We start from the raw sequence: 14,857 nt of genomic DNA on the forward strand, positions 1-14,857 counted from the left end.
AAATGTTGAATACAACAGGTGTAGTAGACCTTACAGTGAAATGCTGAATACAACAGGTGTAGTAGACCTCACAGTGAAATGTTGAATACAACAGGTGTAGTAGACCTCACAGTGAAATGTGGAGGCTATATACAGTAGAGAGGCTATATACAGTAGAGAGGCTATATACAGTAGAGGGGCTATATACAGTAGAGGGGCTATATACAGTAGAGGGGCTATATACAGTAGAGACTATATACAGTAGAGAGGCTATATACAGTAGAGAGGCTACATACAGTATTGAGGCTATATACAGTAGTCTATATACTTTAGTGAGGCTGTATACAGTAGAGGCTATATACAGTAGAGAGGCTATATACAGTAGAGAGGCTACATACAGTAGAGAGGCTATATACAGTAGAGAGGTTATATACAGTAGAGAGGCTATATACAGTAGAGAGGCTATATACAGTAGAGAGGCTATATACAGTAGAGAGGCTACATACAGTAGTGAGGCTCGATACAGTAGAGAGGCTATATACAGTAGAGAGGCTCTATACAGTAGAGTCTATATACAGTAGAGATGCTATATACAGTAGAGAGGCTATATACAGTAGAGAGGCTATATACAGTAGAGAGGTTATATACAGTAGAGAGGCTATATACAGTAGACAGGCTATATACAGTAGAGAGGCTCTATACAGTAGAGAGGTTATATACAGTAGAGAGGCTATATACAGTAGAGAGGCTATATACAGTAGAGAGGCTATATACAGTAGAGAGTCTATATACAGTAGTGAGGCTCGATACAGTAGAGAGGCTATATACAGTAGAGAGGCTCTATACAGTAGAGTCTATATACAGTAGAGAGTCTATATACAGTAGTGAGGCTATATACAGTAGAGAGGCTCTATACAGTAGAGTCTATATACAGTAGTGAGGCTATATACAGTAGAGAGGCTATATACAGTAGTGAGGCTCTATACAGTAGTGAGGCTCTATACAGTAGAGAGGCTATATACAGTAGAGTCTATATACAGTAGAGAGGCTATATACAGTAGAGAGACTATATACAGTAGAGAGGCTATATACAGTAGAAAGACTATATACAGTAGAGAGACTATATACAGTAGAGAGACTATATACAGTAGAGAGGCTATATACAGTAGAAAGACTATATACAGTAGAGAGACTATATACAGTAGAGAGGCTACATACAGTAGTGAGACTATATACAGTAGGTGTGTAATGTTTACTGTTAATGTCTGTTTATTTAACTTGCTTTGGGAACGTAAACATGTGTCCCACGCCAATAAAGGCCTTTAGAAATAAATGTCTGCATCATTTGTCGGCTTTCTGTTCAACTGAGTGTTTCTGGCGCCACCTGCTGGCTGTTTGGGAGAAGACACGCTGGGATCCGACATTGCCGCTTGTGTAACTGTCATTGGATGGGATTTTGAATGATAAAGTCTGACTGGGTACATCCACTGTCAATCAAATGAAACCGGAAGAAAGGTTCCATAGGAAAACAATGTGCACGGAGAACGGTGTGTCCTTACCGAGCCGTTACGGTGAGTATATTGTGGTTTGAGTCTGTGTTGATTGTATTACTGTTGTCTGGTTTGAAACGTCTGTTGGTTATTTGCATGTGTTGTAGCAGGCTTGTGAACTCGACGTGAACCTAACATTCAGCCAATAGTGTTATCTTGTTGTGAACCGTTTCCTCAGACATGCCAACTTCCCCGGTAAAGACGCGGATCCCGCTCACGAGCTTCGGTCATCTGATCACCGAGGTGAAGGTCGGTAAACCGAGTGACCCCCCCCCCCCTCTTCTCTACACACCAAGTCTGGAATGAACAGCTTCTACACCCAAGCCATAAAACGGCAAGATATACTGAACAAAAAATATAAACGCAACAATTTCTATGTCCTGGCGTGGTTGTGAGGCCGGTTGTAACGAGATTGGAGGCGCTTTATTTGTAAAAAAAAATATAAAAAATATGAACATCAAATTCTCTGGCAACAGCTCCGGTGGACATTCCTGTAGTCATGGTGCCAATTGCTCGTTCCTTCAACTTGAGACATCTATTGTTGTCAACTGCACCAGATGAACCTGGGTAATGATCGTGCTGTTTCATCAGCTTGTTGATATACCACAGCTGTCAGGTGGATGGATTATCTTGTCTCGGGATAAATGCTCACTGACAGGGATGTAAACACATTTGTGAGAAAATAAAGCGTTTTTTTTGCGTCTGGAAAATGAGACGTTCTTATTCAATACCACAACCTTAACCAATACCACACCCTGAACCAATACCACACCCTTAACCAGTACCACACCCTTATTCAATACCACACCCTTATTCAATACCACACCCTGAACCAATACCACACCCTTAACCAGTACCACACCCTTATTCAATACCACACCCTTAACCAATACCACACCCTTATTCAATACCACACCCTGAACCAATACCACACCCTTATTCAATACCACACCCTGAACCAGTACCACACCCTGAACCAATACCACACCCTGAACCAATACCACACCCTGAACCAATACCACACCCTTATTCAATACCACACCCTGAACCAGTACCACACCCTGAACCAATACCACACCCTGAACCAATACCACACCCTGAACCAATACCACACCCTTATTCAATACCACACCCTTAACCAGTACCACACCCTGAACCAATACCACACCCTGAACCAATACCACACCCTGAACCAATACCACACCCTGAACCAATACCACACCCTTAACCAATACCACACCCTGAACCAATACCACACCCTTAACCAATACCACACCCTGAACCAATACCACACCCTTAACCAATACCACACCCTTAACCAATACCACACCCTGAACCAATACCACACCCTTAACCAATACCACACCCTGAACCAATACCACACCCTTAACCAATACCACACCCTTAACCAATACCACACCCTTAACCAATACCACACCCTTAACCAATACCACACCCTTATTCAATACCACACCCTGAACCAATACCACACCCTTAACCAATACCACACCCTTAACCAATACCACACCCTTATTCAATACCACACCCTTAACCAATACCACACCCTTATTCAATACCACACCCTTATTCAATACCACACCCTGAACCAATACCACACCCTTAACCAATACCACACCCTTATTCAATACCACACCCTTAACCAATACCACACCCTTAACCAATACCACACCCTTATTCAATACCACACCCTTATTCAATACCACACCCTTAACCAATACCACACCCTTAACCAATACCACACCCTGAACCAATACCACACCCTTAACCAATACCACACCCTTAACCAATACCACACCCTTATTCAATACCACACCCTTATTCAATACCACACCCTTATTCAATACCACACCCCTAACCAATACCACACCCTGAACCAATACCACACCCCTAACCAATACCACACCCTGAACCAATACCACACCCTTAACCAATACCACACCCCTAACCAATACCACACCCTTATTCAATACCACACCCTTAACCAATACCACACCCTTAACCAATACCACACCCTTAACCAATACCACACCCCTAACCAATACCACACCCCTAACCAATACCACACCCTTAACCAATACCACACCCTTAACCAATACCACACCCTTAACCAATACCACACCCTGAACCAATACCACACCCTGAACCAATACCACACCCTTATTCAATACCACACCCATATTCAATACCACACCCTTATTCAATACCACACCCTTAACCAATACCACACCCTTATTCAATACCACACCCTTAACCAATACCACACTCTTAACCAATACCACACCCTTATTCAATACCACACCCTTATTCAATACCACACCCTTAACCAATACCACACCCTTAACCAATACCACACCCCTAACCAATACCACACCCTGAATCAATACCACACCTCTACCATCGACCCTTAACCAATACCACACCCTTATTCAATACCACACCCTTATTCAATACCACACCCTTATTCAATACCACACCCTTAACCAATACCACACCCTTATTCAATACCACACCCTTATTCAATACCACACCCTTAACCAATACCACACCCTTAACCAATACCACACCCCTATTCAATACCACACCCTTATTCAATACCACACCCTTATTCAATACCACACCCTTATTCAATACCACACCCTTATTCAATACCACACCCTTATTCAATACCACACCCTTATTCAATACCACACCCTTATTCAATACCACACCCTTAACCAATACCACACCCTTATTCAATACCACACCCTTAACCAATACCACACCCTTAACCAATACCACACCCTTAACCAATACCACACCCTTAACCAATACCACACCCTTATTCAATACCACACCCTTATTCAATACCACACCCTTAACCAATACCACACCCTTAACCAATACCACACCCTGAACCAATACCACACCCTTAACCAATACCACACCCTTAACCAATACCACACCCTTATTCAATACCACACCCTTATTCAATACCACACCCTTAACCAATACCACACCCTGAACCAATACCACACCCTTAACCAATACCACACCCTTAACCAATACCACACCCTTAACCAATACCACACCCTTAACCAATACCACACCCTTATTCAATACCACACCCTTATTCAATACCACACCCCTATTCAATACCACACCCTTATTCAATACCACACCCCTATTCAATACCACACCCTTATTCAATACCACACGCTTAACCAATACCAAACCCTTAACCAATACCACACCCTGAACCAATACCACACCCTTATTCAATACCACACCCTTATTCAATACCACACCCTTAACCAATACCACACCCTGAACCAATACCACACCCTTAACCAATACCACACCCTTATTCAATACCACACCCTTAACCAATACCACACCCTTAACCAATACCACACCCTGAACCAATACCACACCCTTATTCAATACCACACCCTTATTCAATACCACACCCTTATTCAATACCACACCCTTAACCAATACCACACCCTTAACCAATACCACACCCTTAACCAATACCACACCCTTATTCAATACCACACCCTTAACCAATACCACACCCTTAACCAATACCACACCCTTAACCAATACCACACCCTTATTCAATACCACACCCTTATTCAATACCACACCCTTAACCAATACCACACCCTTATTCAATACCACACCCTTATCCAATACCACACCCTTATTCAATACCACACCCTTAACCAATACCACACCCTTAACCAATACCACACCCTTATTCAATACCACACCCTTATTCAATACCACACCCTTATTCAATACCACACCCTTATTCAATACCACACCCTTAACCAATACCACACCCTTAACCAATACCACACCCTTATTCAATACCACACCCTTATTCAATACCACACCCTTAACCAATACCACACCCTTAACCAATACCACACCCTTAACCAATACCACACCCTTAACCAATACCACACCCTTAACCAATACCACACCCTTAACCAATACCACACCCTTAACCAATACCACACCCTTAACCAATACCACACCCTGAACCAATACCACACCCTGAACCAATACCACACCCTTAACCAATACCACACCCTTAACCAATACCACACCCTTAACCAATACCACACCCTTAACCAATACCACACCCTTATTCAATACCACACCCTTAACCAATACCACACCCTTATTCAATACCACACCCTTAACCAATACCACACCCTGAACCAATACCACACCCTTAACCAATACCACACCCTGAACCAATACCACACCCTGAACCAATACCACACCCTTAACCAATACCACACCCTTAACCAATACCACACCCTTAACCAATACCACACCCTTATTCAATACCACACCCTTAACCAATACCACACCCTTAACCAATACCACACCCTTAACCAATACCACACCCTTAACCAATACCACACCCTTATTCAATACCACACCCTTAACCAATACCACACCCTTAACCAATACCACACCCTTATTCAATACCACACCCTTAACCAATACCACACCCTTAACCAATACCACACCCTTAACCAATACCACACCCTTAACCAATACCACACCCTTATTCAATACCACACCCTTATTCAATACCACACCCTTAACCAATACCACACCCCTATTCAATACCACACCCTTAACCAATACCACACCCTTAACCAATACCACACCCTTAACCAATACCACACCCTGAACCAATACCACACCTCTACCATCGACCCTTATTCAATACCACACCCTTATTCAATACCACAACCTTAACCAATACCACACCCTTAACCAATACCACACCCTGAACCAATACCACACCCTTAACCAATACCACACCCCTATTCAATACCACACCCTGAACCAATACCACACCCTTATTCAATACCACACCCCTATTCAATACCACACCCTGAACCAATACCACACCCCTGAACCAATACCACACCCTGAACCAATACCACATCCTTATTCAATACCACACCTGAACCAATACCACACCCTGAACCAATACCACACCCTTATTCAATACCACACCCTGAACCAATACCACACCCTTAACCAATACCACACCCTGAACCAATACCACACCCTGAACCAATACCACACCCTGAACCAATACCACACCCTTAACCAATACCACACCCCTATTCAATACCACACCCTTATTCAATACCACACCCTTAACCAATACCACACCCTTAACCAATACCACACCCTGAACCAATACCACACCCTTAACCAATACCACACCCTTAACCAATACCACACCCTTATCCAATACCACACCCTGAACCAATACCACACCCTGAACCAATACCACACCCTTAACCAATACCACACCCTGAACCAATACCACAGCCTTAACCAATACCACACCCTTATTCAATACCACACCTCTACCATCGACCCTTAACCAATACCACACCTCTACCATCGACCCTTAACCAATACCACACCTCTACAATCCACCCTTAACCAATACCACACCTCTGTCATCCACCCTTAACCAATACCACACCTCTACCATCCACCCTTAACCAATACCACACCTCTGTCATCCACCCTTAACCAATACCACACCTCTGTCATCGACCCTTAACCAATACCACACCTCTGTCATCCACCCTTAACCAATACCACACCTCTACCACACACCCTTAACCAATACCACACCTCTGTCATCCACCCTTAACCAATACCACACCCTTAACCAATACCACACCTCTGTCATCCACCCTTAACCAATACCACACCTCTGTCATCGACCCTTAACCAATACCACACCTCTGTCATCCACCCTTAACCAATACCACACCTCTACCATCCACCCTTAACCAATACCACACCTCTACCATCCACCCTTAACCAATACCACACCTCTGTCATCCACCCTTAACCAATACCACACCTCTGTCATCCACCCTTAACCAATACCACACCTCTGTCATCCACCCTTAACCAATACCACACCTCTGTCATCCACCCATAACCAATACCACACCTCTACCCAATAACACACCCTTAACCAATACCACACCTCTGTCATCCACCCTTAACCAATACCACACCTCTGCCATCCACCCTTAACCAATACCACACCTCTGTCATCCACCCTTAACCAATACCACACCTCTGTCATCCACCCTTAACCAATACCACACCTCTGTCATCCACCCTTAACCAATACCACACCTCTACCATCCACCCTTAACCAATACCACACCTCTACCATCCACCCTTAACCAATACCACACCTCTGTCATCCACCCTTAACCAATACCACACCTCTGTCATCCACCCTTAACCAATACCACACCTCTGTCATCGACCCTTAACCAATACCACACCTCTACCATCCACCCTTAACCAATACCACACCTCTGTCATCCACCCTTAACCAATACCACACCTCTGTCATCCACCCTTAACCAATACCACACCTCTGTCATCGACCCTTAACCAATACCACACCTCTGTCATCCACCCTTAACCAATACCACACCTCTAACCAATACCACACCCTTAACCAATACCACACCTCTGTCATCCACCCTTAACCAATACCACACCTCTGTCATCCACCCTTAACCAATACCACACCTCTGTCATCCACCCTTAACCAATACCACACCTCTGTCATCCACCCTTAACCAATACCACACCTCTACCATCCACCCTTAACCAATACCACACCTCTACCATCCACCCTTAACCAATACCACACCTCTGTCATCCACCCTTAACCAATACCACACCTCTGTCATCCACCCTTAACCAATACCACACCTCTGGCATCGACCCTTAACCAATACCACACCTCTACCATCCACCCCTTAACCAATACCACACCCTTAACCAATACCACACCTCTACCATCCACCCCTTAACCAATACCACACCTCTGTCATCCACCCTTAACCAATACCACACCTCTGTCATCCACCCTTAACCAATACCACACCTCTGGCATCCACCCTTAACCAATACCACACCTCTACCATCCACCCCTTAACCAATACCACACCCTTAACCAATACCACACCTCTACCATCCACCCCTTAACCAATACCACACCCTTAACCAATACCACACCTCTGTCATCGACCCCTAACCAATACCACACCTATTGCAATCAACTTTCACCCAGGTCAGATTAATGGAATCCCCTCATAGCTAATCACTGTGATGTCATCAAGATGTGTCCATTCAGATTGTCCTGTCTGTGTATCTATCTGTGTGTGTAACAGAGACAGTTGTTTGGTATGGAGGCTCCAGCCACTGTTAACCTCACCTGTCTGTCTGTGTATCTATCTGTGTGTGTAACAGAGACAGTTGTTTGGTATGGAGGCTCCAGCCACTGTTAACCTCACCTGTCTGTGTATCTATCTGTGTGTGTAACAGAGACAGTTGTTTGGTATGGAGGCTCCAGCCACTGTTAACCTCACCTGTCTGTCTGTGTATCTATCTGTGTGTGTAACAGAGACAGTTGTTTGGTATGGAGGCTCCAGCCACTGTTAACCTCACCTGTCTGTGTATCTATCTGTGTGTGTAACAGAGACAGTTGTTTGGTATGGAGGCTCCAGCCACTGTTAACCTCACCTGTCTGTGTATCTATCTGTGTGTGTAACAGAGACAGTTGTTTGGTATGGAGGCTCCAGCCACTGTTAACCTCACCTGTCTGTGTATCTATCTGTGTGTGTAACAGAGACAGTTGTTTGGTATGGAAGCTCCAGCCACTGTTAACCTCACCTGTCTGTGTATCTATCTGTGTGTGTAACAGAGACAGTTGTTTGGTATGGAGGCTCCAGCCACTGTTAACCTCACCTGTCTGTGTATCTATCTGTGTGTGTAACAGAGACAGTTGTTTGGTATGGAGGCTCCAGCCACTGTTAACCTCACCTGTCTGTGTATCTATCTGTGTGTGTAACAGAGACAGTTGTTTGGTATGGAGGCTCCAGCCACTGTTAACCTCACCTGTCTGTGTATCTATCTGTGTGTGTAACAGAGACAGTTGTTTGGTATGGAGGCTCCAGCCACTGTTAACCTGACTGGATGGAGGAGACATTTCAACAGCTACACACTACAGGGGAGACGCAACGTAAGACACACACACACACACACAGACACAGACACAGACACACACAGAAACACAGAAACACACACACACAGAAACACACACACACAGAAACACACACACACAGAAACACACACACACACACACACACACACACACACACACACACACACACACACACACACACACAGAAACACACACATAGACACACATAGACACACACACACAGATAGACACACAGAGAGACACACACACTGCTGCTCTATGAGTATTATAAGGCTGACATAACCTCTCTCTCTCTCTCTCTCTCTCTCTCTCTCTCTCTCTCTCTCTCTCTCTCTCTCTCTCTCTCTCTCTCTCTGTCTCTCTCTGTCTCTCTCTCTCTCTCTCTCTCTCTCTCTCTCTCTCTGTCTCTCTCTCTCTCTCTCTGTCTCCCTCTGTCTCTCTCTCTGTCTCTCTCCCTCTCTCTCTCTCTCTCTCTCTCTCTCTCTCTCTCTCTCTCTCTCTCTCTCTGTCTCTCTCTCTGTCTCTCTCTCTCTCTCTCTGTCTCTCTCTCTGTCTCTCTCTCTCTCTCTCTCTCTCTCTCTCTCTCTCTCTCTCTCTCTCTCTCTCTGTCTCTCTCTGTCTCTCTCTCTCTCTCTGTCTCTCTCCCTCTCTCTCTAGTTTGTCCTGGCTACCTATGGTGTCCTAGCGTTGTCGGCAGCAGCCTATATGATACGCCATCGGAGTAAAGAGGACCCAATAGTAGCCAGCCCCACTGCCTGACTGGAAAGACTGACACCCCCTCTCATCTATCAATGTCCCAACGCTTTATTGGCCTGATATTCACATTGATTTCCGAATCAGAGATTCATAACAGCAGCGCTTCCTCTCTCTTCCTCTCTCCCTCTCTCCCTCTATCTTCCTCTCTCTTCCTCTCTCTTCCTCTCTCTTCCTCTCTCTCCCTCTCTCTTCCTCTCTCTTCCTCTCTCTTCCTCTCTCTTCCTCTCTCTCCCTCTCTCTCCCTCTCTTTCCCTCTCTCTTCCTCTCTCTCCCTCTCCCTCTCTCTCTCCCCCTCTCTCTTCCTCTCTCTTCCTCTCTCTTCCTCTCTCTTCCTCTCTCTTCCTCTCTCTCCCTCTCTCCCTCTCTCCCTCTCTCTTCCTCTCTCTTCCTCTCTCTTCCTCTCTCTCCCTCTCTCTCCCTCTCTTTCCCTCTCTCTTCCTCTCTCTCCCTCTCCCTCTCTCTCCCTCTCTCGTCTCTCTCTCGTCCTCTCTCTCGTCCTCTCTCGTCCTCTCTCTCCCTCTCTCCCCTCTCTCCCTCTCTCCCTCTCTTCTCTCTTCCTCTCTCTTCCTCTCTCTCTTCTCTCTTCTCTTCCTCTCTCTCCCTCTCTCCCTCTCTCCCTCTATCTTCCTCTCTCTCTTCCTCCTCTCTCTTCCTCTCTCTCTCCTCTCTCTCCCTCTCTCTTCTCTCCCTCTCTTCCTCTCTCTCCCTCTCCCTCTCTCTCCCTCTCTCGTCTCTCTCTCTCCTCTCTCGTCCTCTCTCCTCTCTCCCTCTCTCCCCCCTCTCTCTTCCTCTCTCTTCCTCTCTCTTCCTCTCTCTCTCTTCCTCTCTCTCTTCCTCTCTCTCTCCTCTCTTCCTCTCTCCCTCTCTCCCTCTATCTTCCCCTCTCTCTCCTCTCTTCCTCTCTTCTCTCTCTCCCTCTCTCTTCCCTCTCTCTCCCTCTCTTTCCCTCTCTCTCTCTCCCTCTCGTCCCCTCTCTCCCTCTCTTCCTCTCTTCCTCTCTCTTCCTCTCTCTCCCTCTCGTCCCCTCTCTTCCTCTCTCTTCCTCTCTCTTCCTCTCTCTCTCCCTCTCTTCCTCTCTCCCTCTCTCCCCCTCTCTTCCTCTCTCTTCCTCTCTCTCTCTCTCTCTCTGTCTCTCTCTCTCTCTCTCTCTCTCTCTCTCTCTCTCTCTCTCTCTCTCTCTCTCTCTCTCTCTCTCTCTCTCTCTCTCTCTCTCTCTCTCTCTCTCTCTCTCTCTCTCTGTGTGTATGTAAATGTTAATAAATAGAGTTTAATCCAGTCACGATGTCTCTGTGTCGTCTTGGTTTAATCTCTAACCCAGAATAGAACAGAGCAGAATCCATCCTGGTGTTCAGACTAACCAGTAACCATGACAACATACTGGCGGGAGCTCCAGGCTGCAGTGTGCACGTCTGGCCACAGGGTGGCGCTGAGGAGAGAGAGAATGTACTACATTATAAACTGGGTGGTTCGAGTGCTGATTGGCTGAAAGCCGTAGTATATCAGACAGTATACCACAGGTATGACAACATTTTATTTTTTTACTGCTCTAATTACGTTGGTAACCAGTTTATAACAGCAACAAGGAACCTCAGGGGTTTGTGGTATATGACCAACATACCACGGCTAAGGGCTGTGACCAGGCACTCCGCGTTGTGTCGTGCTTAAGATCAGTCTTTGGTATATGACCAATATACCACGGCTAAGGGCTGTGACCAGGCACTCCGCGTTGTGTCGTGCTTAAGATCAGTCTTTGGTATATGACCAATATACCACGGCTAAGGGCTGTGACCAGGCACTCCGCGTTGTGTCGTGCTTAAGATCAGTATTTGGTATATGACCAATACACCACGGCAAAGGGCTGTGACCAGGCACTCCGCGTTGCGTCGTGCTTAAGATCAGTCTTTGGTATATTGGCCATATGCCACGGCTAAGGTCTGTGACCAGGCACTCCGCGTTGTGTCGTGCCCCTCTGGCCTTAATGTTTAAATATACAGCCTTAGTATAGGTAGTCTACCTTGGTAGTTATATACGGTCTCTATGGAAACAAGGGCCCTTATACAGCCTACTGTAGGTAGTCTAACTTGGTAGTTATATACGGTCTCTATGGAAACAAGGGCCCTTATACAGCCTACTGTAGGTAGTCTACCTTGGTAGTTATATACGGTCTCTATGGAAACAAGGGCCCTTATACAGCCTACTGTAGGTAGTCTACCTTGGTAGTTATATACAGTCTCTATGGAAACAAGGGCCCTTATACAGCCTACTGTAGGTAGTCTACCTTGGTAGTTATATACAGTCTCTATGGAAACAAGGGCCCTTATACAGCCTACTGTAGGTAGTCTACCTTGGTAGTTATATACAGTCTCTATGGAAACAAGGGCCCTTATACAGCCTACTGTAGGTAGTCTACCTTGGTAGTTATATACGGTCTCTATGGAAACAAGGGCCCTTACACAGCCTACTGTAGGTAGTCTACCTTGGTAGTTATATACGGTCTCTATGGAAACAAGGGCCCTTATACAGCCTACTGTAGGTAGTCTACCTTGGTAGTTATATACGGTCTCTATAGAAACAAGGGCCCTTATACAGCCTACTGTAGGTAGTCTACCTTGGTAGTTATATACGGTCTCTATGGAAACAAGGGCCCTTATACAGCCTACTGTAGGTAGTCTGCCTTGGTAGTTATATACGGTCTCTATGGAAACAAGGGCCCTTATACAGCCTACTGTAGGTAGTCTACCTTGGTAGTTATATACGGTCTCTATGGAAACAAGGGCCCTTATACAGCCTACTGTAGGTAGTCTACCTTGGTAGTTATATACGGTCTCTATGGAAACAAGGGCCCTTATACAGCCTACTGTAGGTAGTCTACCTTGGTAGTTATATATGGTCTCTATGGAAACAAGGGCCCTTATACAGCCTACTGTAGGTAGTCTACCTTGGTAGTTATATACGGTCTCTATGGAAACAAGGGCCCTTATACAGCCTACTGTAGGTAGTCTACCTTGGTAGTTATATACGGTCTCTATTGAAACAAGGGCCCTTATACAGCCTACTGTAGGTAGTCTACCTTGGTAGTTATATACGGTCTCTATGGAAACAAGGGCCCTTATACAGCCTACTGTAGGTAGTCTACCTTGGTAGTTATATATGGTCTCTATGGAAACAAGGGCCCTTATACAGCCTACTGTAGGTAGTCTACCTTGGTAGTTATATATGGTCTCTATGGAAACAAGGGCCCTTATACAGCCTACTGTAGGTAGTCTACCTTGGTAGTTATATACGGTCTCTATGGAAACAAGGGCCCTTATACAGCCTACTGTAGGTAGTCTACCTTGGTAGTTATATATGGTCTCTATGGAAACAAGGGCCCTTATACAGCCTACTGTAGGTAGTCTACCTTGGTAGTTATATACGGTCTCTATGGAAACAGGGGCCCTTATACAGCCTACTGTAGGGAGTCTAGGGAGTAGGGATGAGGAGAGAGGATGAGGAGAAGGGGATGAGCCTAGTAGGAGGATGAGGAGTTAGAGAGGATGAGGAAACAAGGGGATACAGGAGAGAGAGGATGAGGAGAGAGGGGGTGAGGAGACAGAGGATGAGAGAGAGGGATGAGCAGAGAGGGGATGAGGAGAGGAGGATGAGGAGAGGAGGATGAGGAGAGAGGGGATGAGGAGAGAGAGGATGAGGAGAGAGGGGGTGAGGAGAGAGAGGATGAGGAGAGAGAGGATGAGGGGATGAGGGGATGAGGAGAGGGATGAGGAGAGAGTGGATGAGGAGAGAGAGGATGAGGAGAGAGGGGATGAGAGAGAGGGGTTGAGGGGGTTGAGGAGAGAGGGGATGAGGAGAGAGGGGATGAGGGGATGAGGAGAGAGGGGATGAGGGAGGGAGGATGAAGAGAGAGGATGAAGAGAGAGAGGATGAGGAGAGAGGGGATGAGGAGAGAGGGGATGAGGAGAGAGAGGATGAGGAGAGAGGGGATGAGGAGAGAGAGGATGAGGAGAGGGATGGGGTGAGGGGATGAGAGGATGAGGAGAGAGAGGATGAGGAGAGGAGAGGGGATGAGGAGAGAGTGGATAAGAGAGAGGGGATGAGGAGAGAGAGGATGAGGAGAGAGAGGATGAGGAGAGGAGAGGGGACGAGGAGAGAGAGGATGAGGAGAGAGAGGATGAGGAGAGAGAGGATGAGGAGAGAGGGGATGAGGAGAGAGGGGATGAGGAGAGAGGATGAGGAGAGAGGGGGTGAGGAGAGAGAGGATGAGGAGAGAGAGGATGAGGAGAGAGGGGATGAGGAGAGAGGGGATGAGGAGAGGGAGGATGAAGAGAGAGAGGATGAAGAGAGATAGGATGAGGAGAGAGAGCATGAGGAATGAGAGCATGAGGAGAGAGGGGGGATGAGGAGAGAGGCGGGATGAGGAGAGGGGATGAGGAGAGAGAGGATGAGGAGAGAGAGGATGAGGAGAGAGGGGATGAGGAGAGAG

General features: G+C 46.3%; 2 long non-coding RNA genes across 47 annotated transcripts; both read right to left on the reverse strand.

The window, feature by feature from the left end:
• Nucleotides 1-6,540: 6,540 nt before the first annotated feature.
• On the reverse strand, nt 6,541-8,649 carry LOC127923743 (uncharacterized). Of its 44 annotated transcripts, none has more exons than XR_008115208.1 (6): nt 8,534-8,649; nt 8,297-8,358; nt 8,080-8,265; nt 7,641-8,043; nt 7,264-7,511; nt 6,541-7,152 (listed from the first exon to the last, which is right to left on the reverse strand). It is a non-coding gene; the product is annotated as an uncharacterized LOC127923743 (long non-coding RNA). The 44 variants fall into 44 exon arrangements; XR_008115230.1 differs by having other exon boundaries at nt 7,641-7,888; nt 7,951-7,981; nt 8,080-8,358; XR_008115226.1 differs by having other exon boundaries at nt 7,641-7,888; nt 7,920-7,981; nt 8,080-8,358.
• A 25-nt stretch (nt 8,650-8,674) lies between these two features.
• LOC127923744 (uncharacterized) lies at nt 8,675-9,567 on the reverse strand. 3 transcript variants are annotated; one of them, XR_008115255.1, is made up of 4 exons: nt 9,286-9,551; nt 9,141-9,210; nt 8,907-9,069; nt 8,675-8,757 (listed from the first exon to the last, which is right to left on the reverse strand). It is a non-coding gene; the product is annotated as an uncharacterized LOC127923744 (long non-coding RNA). The 3 variants fall into 3 exon arrangements; XR_008115256.1 differs by lacking the exon at nt 8,675-8,757 and having other exon boundaries at nt 8,843-8,981; nt 9,061-9,210; nt 9,286-9,369; nt 9,441-9,567; XR_008115254.1 differs by lacking the exon at nt 8,675-8,757 and having other exon boundaries at nt 8,843-8,981; nt 9,061-9,210.
• Nucleotides 9,568-14,857: the final 5,290 nt, after the last annotated feature.

This window comes from Oncorhynchus keta, unplaced genomic scaffold (genome assembly GCF_023373465.1).
Source record: "Oncorhynchus keta strain PuntledgeMale-10-30-2019 unplaced genomic scaffold, Oket_V2 Un_contig_3171_pilon_pilon, whole genome shotgun sequence".
NCBI classification, from domain to species: Eukaryota; Metazoa; Chordata; class Actinopteri; order Salmoniformes; family Salmonidae; genus Oncorhynchus; species Oncorhynchus keta.